We start from the raw sequence: 9,715 nt of genomic DNA, 5'->3' as shown, positions 1-9,715 counted from the left end.
AGTCAAGCACAATTCAGTGGCTTGGGAAAACACTGGATGAATGCTTGAGAGGGGAGAAGAGGGAGTTTTATAGCACCACCAGAAAAGGATGTCGTAGCTTTATAGCACAAAGGTGCTAGAATAGCTATGGAAGGTACATGGTGGTTGCAAAATATTATGAGGGAGGAAGAAGAAGCTTTATTTTCATACCTGAAGGGAGGGGGGGAGTGGGTGGAGGAGGCTAAGGGAGGCTTTGTGGGAGTGTTTGCAATTAGGGAGAAACAGGGGAGGCCCTCTCGGAGGAGCCCAACTGAGGCCACAGAAGGAGGTGGAGAGGCTGTATGTATGGTCCTATATGGAGGTCCTCATGCTAGCATTGGACCACCATGGTCTGAGTGAGGGTGACGGTGGTGGCTGGTGCACAGACATAAATTTGCGTCGAGCCCCTCTTGGTGTACGAAACGTGGGTTCTGGTAGGGAGGCTGTTGGACAGGCTGAGGGGGACTTATGCAGGCTGTTGGAGATGCAGGGCTAGTTACGGCAACTACAGTTGGCAGTGGTAGAAATCCTATTTTGTGTTGGGTGTAAAAAGGAAGATGACAGAGCTAAGGATTTCAAAGGAAAGGGGCTGGGCTTACAAAGGCCCATTCAGGCCCTTCACGTGCGTTTTAGTAAGTCTAGGGGTGAGGGATCTCGTGCGAATGAGCTTCTTTGGAGGAAGGTTAATGGTTGTAAGGCAAATTCCTCGAGCCATGTGGTTAGGCCGCACTTCATGGGTCATAGTGAAACTGGACGTGGAAAGAATGCACACGGGCCGTAGCCCAGGGCCCAACATCCATGGAAAGAATGCCCTGGGGCTTCTTTCGATGGCGGCTCTCGTGCGAACCCACCAAAGACCTCGCCGCGATGCCTGCGGACGGAGGTGGAACTGCTGGCGAGCATGCAAAAAATCCCAATAACGACGATGGAGCACTCCGATGATGGCCCTCACGTGGTGGGTGTGCGAATTTCAATGGTAGATCAAGTGAAAGGCTCTCTGACACCTCTGGGTGGGGTTTCTCCGGCGAATGGTGGCCAGACAGTGCTGGTATAGTGCGAGGATGTAGCTGTGACTCTGGCAAACCTTTCAGTACTGGACCCTGATGGGGAGGAAATGGTGTCCTCCGATGATGATAATTTCATGGGATTGGATGAAATTATTGTGATGTAGGAGACATGAGGTACAAAGCTGGACAATAGGAGGTTGAACCTATTCCCTTGAATTTTATGCTTCTTGTTCATCCTAAGGTGTCAGATTGGGTCATGGATAAGGTCAAAGAAATTCAAAAATTCATGGGTTTGGAGTGCGAAGGTTTCAAGGAACAGTTTATGACCTTACTTACAGCCATTGAAGCGGGGCATAAACAACAAAGAAAAGCTGGCTCCAAAAAAACAGCGTGAGCTCAAAAGGTTGACGTGATTGATGAATACTGAGGGTAGTGCCAGCAGGGGCAGGTTGAAAGGGAGGGGCTAGCCTTCTCCCAATGAAACCCAAAATTATGTTGTGGAATGTTCGCGGGCTCAACGAGGTCAATAAATATTTGCATATAAGAATGACTTTCTTGTCTCTTTTGTGCCCCTTTAATTAGGGCATATGTTTCTTGTATTTATCGGGCTTTGCCTAATTCTTCGATCAATAAAATGTGTTTACTTATAAAAAAATATATATATATATTTAGTACAAGACATTCCGCCTTACTATGTCCAGAGATTTATTGCATTTGTAACAAATTAGAGAATTATTTTTACCAGGTCTTTCTTGAAAAACCTTTAAAGCCTTCAAAAGTTTTATCAAATTTAAGAATCTCTGATAAGTGTCAAGTTTAACAAGTTTCCTTATATTCTTCGTTTTGCTTTCATGTGGGACAACTTGAAGTGTCAAGTGTCAAGTTTTTCTTTAACTTTCTTCCTTTTTCTCCCATTTTCTATGTGTATGGGTGATAAGTGACCCGATGAGTTCATTTCCCAAGTTTTGTAAGGTCTTTTGCTTCAAAAATCACTGTTACTTTTGGTTCCCAGCATTTTGATAAAGAGTTGAGAATTTTTCTTACCATCTCCAAGTTAGAATAAACATTGCCAAGAGTTGCTAAATTGTTTATAATGTTAGTAAAACGAGTACATTGAGGAAATAGATTTATCATCAATTATTCTAAACATTTCATATTCATGAATAAGAATGCAACTTTTTTATTCATTAACTTGCAAAGTTCCTTCATAAGTACTTCCAACTTATCTCAAATTTTCTTTGTCGACTTGGAAGTCACTGTTGAACTCATTCCAATCAAGAGCACTTCTAATCGTCGTTACATTCAATTGAAGAGATATTTATTGTCTTCATCATCCAAATCTTATTATCAACAACTTTTGTTAGGATATAAAGTGTTTTTACAATGCATCTCCAAATTTCTTGATCTTGAACCTCAAGAAATATTCTCTCATTCTAGCTTTCCAAAATGTGTAATTGTTTCCACAAAATAGTGGAAGTTGAGCAATGGCTTCACCAAATGTAGCTGAAATGTTAGCCATAAGATATAAAACCCTTGCTCTCTAATACCAATTATTGTCCAGATAACTAACCAGCAGTAAATATTAACAATTATAAATCAAATAGACAATATAAAATATGCATACTAAGCAACAATAAATATAAAGAGCGATTGGTAAGAGAGATGCAAACTAAATATTAGTCTTACTACCTACTTCTTCGCCTCAAGCTATTATTATCCCTTGAGAATTTTCAAATTCATTATTCAACCTCCTTTAGGTAGATAGAAACTTGTTACACCTTTGAGCAACAATGAATTCGTGTATAACACCTTTTACAGTTACAATCACCTTACGAGTGGTGATTCAGCTATTCCCAGTGTAGAATTCCTGCTACACTCAAAAGATAGTGGGTTTAGGTTATCATAGTACACTCTTCAATGAGTGAAATGAAAACCGTATACCACAAACTATATCTCTCAAAATGAATAAATGTTAAGGCTCAATACTTAGAAAATAAAAAGATTGAAAGCTGAATATTGTAAATTGTTGTGTGATTTTGAAGATCTCAAATGAGCGATCTATAGACATGTTCATTTTCAAATAATAATAATAATAATAATAATAATAAAGCAATTGTCAAAAAGAAGTATCACATCTTTCAAAAATTTCAAACAAAAAGTTTCTTTCTTTTGTAATTTTCAAAGACAACTCATTCATTTTTCAAATTTTTTTTAAACAAAAGCTTCTACATTTCTACCTTTTTGCACATTGTCAAGAGGAGAATATTGCACTTTTCAAATTTCTCAAACAAAAACTTCTACATTTTGTATATGTCAAAAAGATCATCAATCACTTTTCAAACTTTTAAACATATCCTGCACATGTAAAAAATGACAATCAATCACCTTTCAAATTTTTAAATTTCAAACTTTCAATCATATCATACACATGTGAAAAATGATAATCAGTTATCTTTCAAATTTCAAACTTTTAAAAATATCACACGGAAAAAAATTCAAAATGATGTCTCGTGAGAAAATATTCTTTTTTAGCCTTAAACCTTTTTTGAATTTTGAAAGAGATGTACATAAATACTCTAAAAGTTTCATTTGTAAGTTTCCCATTTTTTATTTGTTGATGTTCTTGACTCTATTTTCTGGACAATTTGAGACTCTTTTATGCTTGACCTCGTTTGTTATCATCAAATTCCTTATGTAAATATAGAGTAAATAGAGTTATATGATGTTGAACCCAAGGTTTCAAGCATCATATTTATAACTACATATAGATTTTGATGATAATAAACAAGTTCAGGCATAAATGAGTCTCAAGCTCAAGTTATACACATAATAAGACCAAGCACATCAACGTATCAAGCAAAATGAAAAAGGGAACAAGCTTACAAATAAAGCTTTTAGAGTAAATTTTATACATCTCTTTCAAAACTCAAAAAACTGATTAAGGCTCATAAAAAAATCTTTTCTCATAAAGCATCAAGTTGCATTTTTCACATGTTTATGATATATTTGAAAATTAAAAGTTTGAATTTTGAAAGATGATTTGATTGTCATCTTTGACATGTGCATGACATGATTGAAAGTTTGAATTTTAAAAATTTGAAGGATGATTGATTGTCATCTCTCACATGTGCATGATAAGTTTGAAAAATTTGGAAAGTGAATGATGTTCTTTTTGACATATGCAAAACGTAGTTTTTTTTTTTTTTTTTGAAATTCTGAAAAGTGATTGTTCTTATTGACATGTATGCAAAAAGTAGAAAATTTGGTTTGAAAAATTTGAAAGGTGGTTGGTGGTGTTGTCTTTTACAATTGCAAACAAAAAAAAAAAAAAAAAAAAACAACTTTTATTTGAAATCTTTGAAATGAGTGATGCTCTCCTTTTTGACATTTGAATATTTTGAAATTAGAAAAGAAAGTCGTTCACTTGAAATCTTCAAAATCATAACACTACATACATTAACTTCAAGCTTACGTTTTCAATCTCTCTGCTAAGCATTGAACCTTAACTCTTGTTTATTTTATGAAAGATATAGTTTGCGTTGTACTTTTTTTTATTTCACTCATTAAAGAGAGTATAGTCTGATAACCTATCCACTATCAGCTTTTGTATAAATAGTAAAAAGGTGTGTTAACCCCTTATGAGTGTAGTATGAGTTCTACACAGGAAATTATTGAATCATCACTCGTAAGGTGATTCTTTAAAGCGGTATTACTCAAAGGTGTAGTAGGTTTCTATATACACCTGAATGAGATTTTGATTAGCTTGAGGTGAGGATGTAGGCAGTGGGACTAGACCTCGTTAAAATACTTAGTTTGCATCTTTTTATCCTTACTTTTTTTATTTACAGATTATGTTAAGTAGTTGATTTATAATTGTTAATTTTTTAAAACAATCTAATTCATCCTCCTCTTCGGTTAGTCATTTAGGCAATAATTTCAACACACATATTTCCTCATGCCTTACAAAGGACATCATACCCCTTGTTAGCAAAGCCCCCCCGACTATCGCACGGATCTTTGGACTTTTGTCTTTTCTTCTAAGACTTCCACTCCTCCTCCTTAGTGATCCTTGCAAATCTCTCTCTTTTTCTTCTGTAATCCTCCATTTTGGTTGGGGTTGGTGCTCAACTGCTCGACCACAAAGGGCTCCAGCTCCCCATTTCTTCACATCTCCACAATCTAGTTCTTGAGGGTATAACATTCCATTGTGATGTGTGCACAGCTGCTAGAGCTCTAGCATATGCAAAACGTGAGTGTTGTGACTTTGTGTCCTATAATAGGTGCAAAAACCATACAATCTTGGCGCATTCTTCTCTCCTCACTTGACTACCTCCAAGGCTCTTCTTCGGCTTGCACACTCTAGTTTGTGTGCACAACAGCTCTAGCATTTCGAGTGAATGCCTATAATGCCTTCTCGTGCCCTCGTCATCTCATTCGTATCTTCTTCTTCAATCATCCTTCTGTCGCCTCTCTCTTTCTCATCAGTGCTCTCAGCATTGACAAGGTTGTCGGCCCAGTCCATGAACTCTCTTGCAAAGTCGCTAATGTCTTTTCATCCTGGTTAGAGTTCCATCCTCACGCTATTGCTTCACTGTAAGAAGGCAGCTGGCCTCTTGTTGGCATGAACTGCATGAGGAATTATTGACCTAATTCATCAAACTTGTAATCAACCTAGTTCGCAGGCTCCAAAACTATCTCCTAGTCATCTCCTCGAGGGTCAAGAGGAAGAAGGCCTTGTATACTATCTCTCCGAATTCACGTTACATCATCGTGAGGAGGAACCCCCTACCTCCTTCTCTTGTCGACCATGAACTATGTGAGGAATTGTAGACGTAATTTGTAGATGCAATTCATCAAAACCCGTGATCAACTTGATTCGCAGGCTTCCCTAGTGATATTGAGGGTCAAGGGGGAAGACCTTGCATGCTATCTCTATAGAGCCCCTGCAACATTAGGTCTCTAGGTGCTCCACAAGGTCCTTAGACCCATCGTAAAGATTCATCTGAGGAACCTTGAACTTTGAGGTAGAGAGACCATCATCTCTAATAAACGGAAAATCTTAGGCAAATAATCTATCGAATACAACATACACGTTCTCTTCATCATTTCCTCTTATTTCTCCATCAGCTCTTTGAGGTTGTCTTGTATCCTCTTCTTTTCATCACGGTTGTCTTGGTCTAGCCCCCTTTCACTTTTGAGTCTCTTCATAACGTTGATCCATCCTTATTCTCAAAGTCCTGTTTCAACTCCTCACTTTTACGTTGGAGTGCTTCCATAGCTTGGGTCATTTGCTGTAGTTTCTCCTCCATCTCTGAAAACCTCATATCCATTGGTTGGCTATGTGCATTTCCAATGCAGTTGTGTCTAGATCTCTTGGGTATGGGAGCGCGTGGTTGTCGGCATCTAGATCTTGTCTCAGCATTGGATTTTCAAAGGAAATAGTTAGTATATCCCACAGACGACACCAAATGTTGAGACAATTTTCTACCAATATGCCTAAAACATATTTTTCGAGAGTTTACGTTTTACCTAGAAGGGTAATTATAGAAGATGAAGTACAGTCTTACGGGAAGTATCCTAACATAATACGCCTCTCATAGTTGTCCTACCGACAACCCCGACTCAAGGGGTAAGCAACTAAGGCCACTGCCTAAGGCCCCCACCTTGAGTAGGCCCCCACGATAAAAAAATATATATATTATGACTCTCAAAAAATAAATTATATATAGAAAAAATCTTGGTTATATAGCATAAAAGATGGAAAAAGTTTTGACTAAAAAAAATCAGTAAATATAAAAGTTTTACTCAAAAAGATCTTACTCGTTCAAAATTTTAAAACAAAGGTGAAACTAGAATAGAAGTAGGAAAATGATGATATTACTCTTGAATATTTTTTAAGAGAGCATGTCTCTGGCTCGTCAAAAGTTGTTCCCTACCCAGGTATAATCCTCACCTTTGGATGCAAGGGGCCTCTTTCACTCCATTTGAACTCCCCGCCTAACTACTTTATCCTGCCATCTTTCCTACTCATGGCATGTCTTTAGAATCGCCCAAGGAGTGTAAGCCCCACAAGTGCCTTCTCACGTGTTTTCCCTTCGTCACCTTATCTGCCTCTCCTCGCCTATGCCGCATGTTTTTCCCAAAAACATATATGATTCTATAAACCCCATGCAAGTCATTCAATGTAATCGATGTCAAACTCATAAACATTCGAGTGACATGATCAAAGTGGCATATGTGCATCATCGTCTCTCCCACACCAATTCCTGAAGTAATTTTGCCTAAAGTCTCTCCATTATGAAATTAATGGTCTTTTACATTATTTACAACATTATAAAAGACAACATAGAACTTAATTAATTAATTAGTTACTTGTAGAGATAGACATTGTCCCTCAACAAATGTAACACCCATCCTTATTAAAAACCTTGGAAAAAAAAAATTGAACCTAAGTCGAATAGTCATATTATTCTTCTTTTACAAGCAATTTTTTCTTTTTCTTTTTCTTTTTTTAATTCACAAGTATCAGAATTCCATCTTCCCTTGAAGCTAAGATCATGTATCGAAACAATAACATTGTATTAGGAAGGATCCCACCTCTGCATTCCAATTCCAACATGATCTAATAATCCTACCTCCCTAGCTATCCTACAAAAAAGCCAATTTCAAAGAACCACCCTTTCTAATACTAGTAAAAATACATGGGAGATATTTTACCTGGTCAGAAATGGCCATAGAATTAGAGTTTATGACATCCGCTTTCACTGAATATTTGCAATATGAAGAAAAAGTTGTGACTGCAAGACAAAGATGAGACAAGCCCATAAGTATAACTGATTCCAACAAAGATGAGACAAAGTTGTGACTGTAAAATGTTTCTCTTTAGTTTTATAAAAATTCCAAAGACTCATTCAGAATAAAAAAATAAGCTCCCACACTTCCACTTTGGATCAAACAATAGTCATAGGTTAACAATTCCTTGAAAACATAAATTCACACCTAACAATGTATTGGATCGTCGAGATAAATTAGAGGACCCAGTTATTCAAATTATCCAGCAATCACACGAGAGAGTAAAAAACCCACAAAAAGATTAAAGAGAAAGAAGGGGAGCTAAAAAGAACCTTAAAATAATTATACACTAAGGGCAGGTTTGGGGGGTAAGATGAGAATTTTATGTCTTGTTTGAGAGTTTAAAATATTATATTTTAATATTATTATTGTATTGAGATTTAAAAAAAGTGAATTGAAATTTGAAAAAGTTGAATTATTTATTATATTTTGTATAGAAATTTGAAAAATGTGTAATGATGAGATTAGAATTTTGTGTCTCATCCCATCCCCCAAACCTGCCCAATTCTATCAAAAGAAAACCCCAAGAGAGAAGGGGACAAAGTTCCTTTTTAGTTAGGAATACCAAAATACAAATAAAAATGATCAAATGCTTGAAACCCGCCCTCTGTTCAGTTCTCAGAATACCTTACAAAAATTTTTTAAAAAATTGTTTAAAAAATCGGTTCCTCGTTCCTTGTTGGCATTGAGGTTCAAAAGTGAAAATTGAAGAATTAATCAAAATCTCCTTTCACGAATCAAAATACTTCGGATCGAAGCTTACCCGACCCAGCGCCTACTGTTCCTCCCCTTCTTGCCCTTGCTTCCCCAATGCCTATTCTTCGACGGACTTTTCCAGCCTACGCTTCTTTGCCAGTTGTGTACAAAGACGTAAATCCAAGAAAAAGGTACTGATCAAGAAAAAAAAAAGGGGGGGGAGGGGGGGGGGGGGGGGGGGGGGTTGCTGGTTTGTTATCATTTTCCCATGGGAAAAAATTATCTATAGGAAAATTCAATCCCTAAAACTTTGGATCAAAAGATTCTTAACAAGAAAAATCATACGTGTGTCAACGGAGACCCACTGCCTGTGTCTCCTTCAATGCAGACCACGGCCTGGGTTAAGGGTGGAGGAGACCCACCATGGATGAAGACCCCCGAGTCTTTGAGAAAAGAAAATAAGGGAGAGACTGGTAAGGAAGAAAGTAAAAGTGTGTGTGTGTGAGTAAGAGAGAGAGAGAGAGCCGCCGGGGGGGGGGGGGGGGGGGGGGGGGGGGTGGAGGTGGAGATTGAGATGAACCGATGAAGACCGAGACAGAGAGGGGAGAAAAAGAAAGAGTAAAGAGAGATTGAAAATCAGAGAACCGTTGGAGCAGTTCACAAGGGCATCAGATTTTGTAATGAACGCCGGATTTTCGAAAAAAAAAAAATAAGGTTTAAAAATCTAGCCTTGTGCCTTGCAAAGACAAAAAAAAACCAAGAAGTTTACAACGGCTAGATTGGAAGATGCTAGGGTCCACCCCCAAACGTCCATCCAAATATGCACATCATAGTATTTTTTTTTTTTTTTGTTAATATTAAAAAAACACATACATACAATTTCCCTAATGATAAGTTTTTAAACATTATAAGAATAAAAAATAAAAAATATATTAGTGTATGTATTTGGAGTGCACATTTGGATGCAACCCAACCATTTAAACTTGGATGATTCTCAAATGTGCGCTTTGTGTATTTTATTTTATTTTTTTCTTAATACTTAAGAAAATGATTACTAGTGAGTTTATATTTTTTAAATATTTAAAAAATGTTTGAAACAAAAAAAAAAAAATACAATTACACTAAGGGGCACATATGGGGGC

General features: G+C 37.0%; 2 long non-coding RNA genes across 2 annotated transcripts; one reads left to right on the top strand and one right to left on the bottom strand.

Moving 5' to 3' along the window:
* The first annotated feature begins 2,771 nt into the window (after positions 1-2,771).
* Positions 2,772-3,107, top strand: LOC121268097. Its single transcript, XR_005941112.1, has 2 exons — positions 2,772-2,911; positions 2,948-3,107. It is a non-coding gene; the product is annotated as an uncharacterized LOC121268097 (long non-coding RNA).
* Positions 3,108-7,561: 4,454 nt separating this feature from the next.
* On the bottom strand, positions 7,562-9,067 carry LOC121268092. Its single transcript, XR_005941111.1, has 3 exons — positions 8,919-9,067; positions 8,641-8,767; positions 7,562-7,822 (listed from the first exon to the last, which is right to left on the bottom strand). It is a non-coding gene; the product is annotated as an uncharacterized LOC121268092 (long non-coding RNA).
* Positions 9,068-9,715: the final 648 nt, after the last annotated feature.

Source organism: Juglans microcarpa x Juglans regia, chromosome 1D (genome assembly GCF_004785595.1).
Source record: "Juglans microcarpa x Juglans regia isolate MS1-56 chromosome 1D, Jm3101_v1.0, whole genome shotgun sequence".
NCBI classification, from domain to species: Eukaryota; Viridiplantae; Streptophyta; class Magnoliopsida; order Fagales; family Juglandaceae; genus Juglans; species Juglans microcarpa x Juglans regia.
The sequence above is the reverse complement of the archived record's forward strand: the minus strand, read 5'-3'. Positions and strand labels throughout refer to the sequence as shown.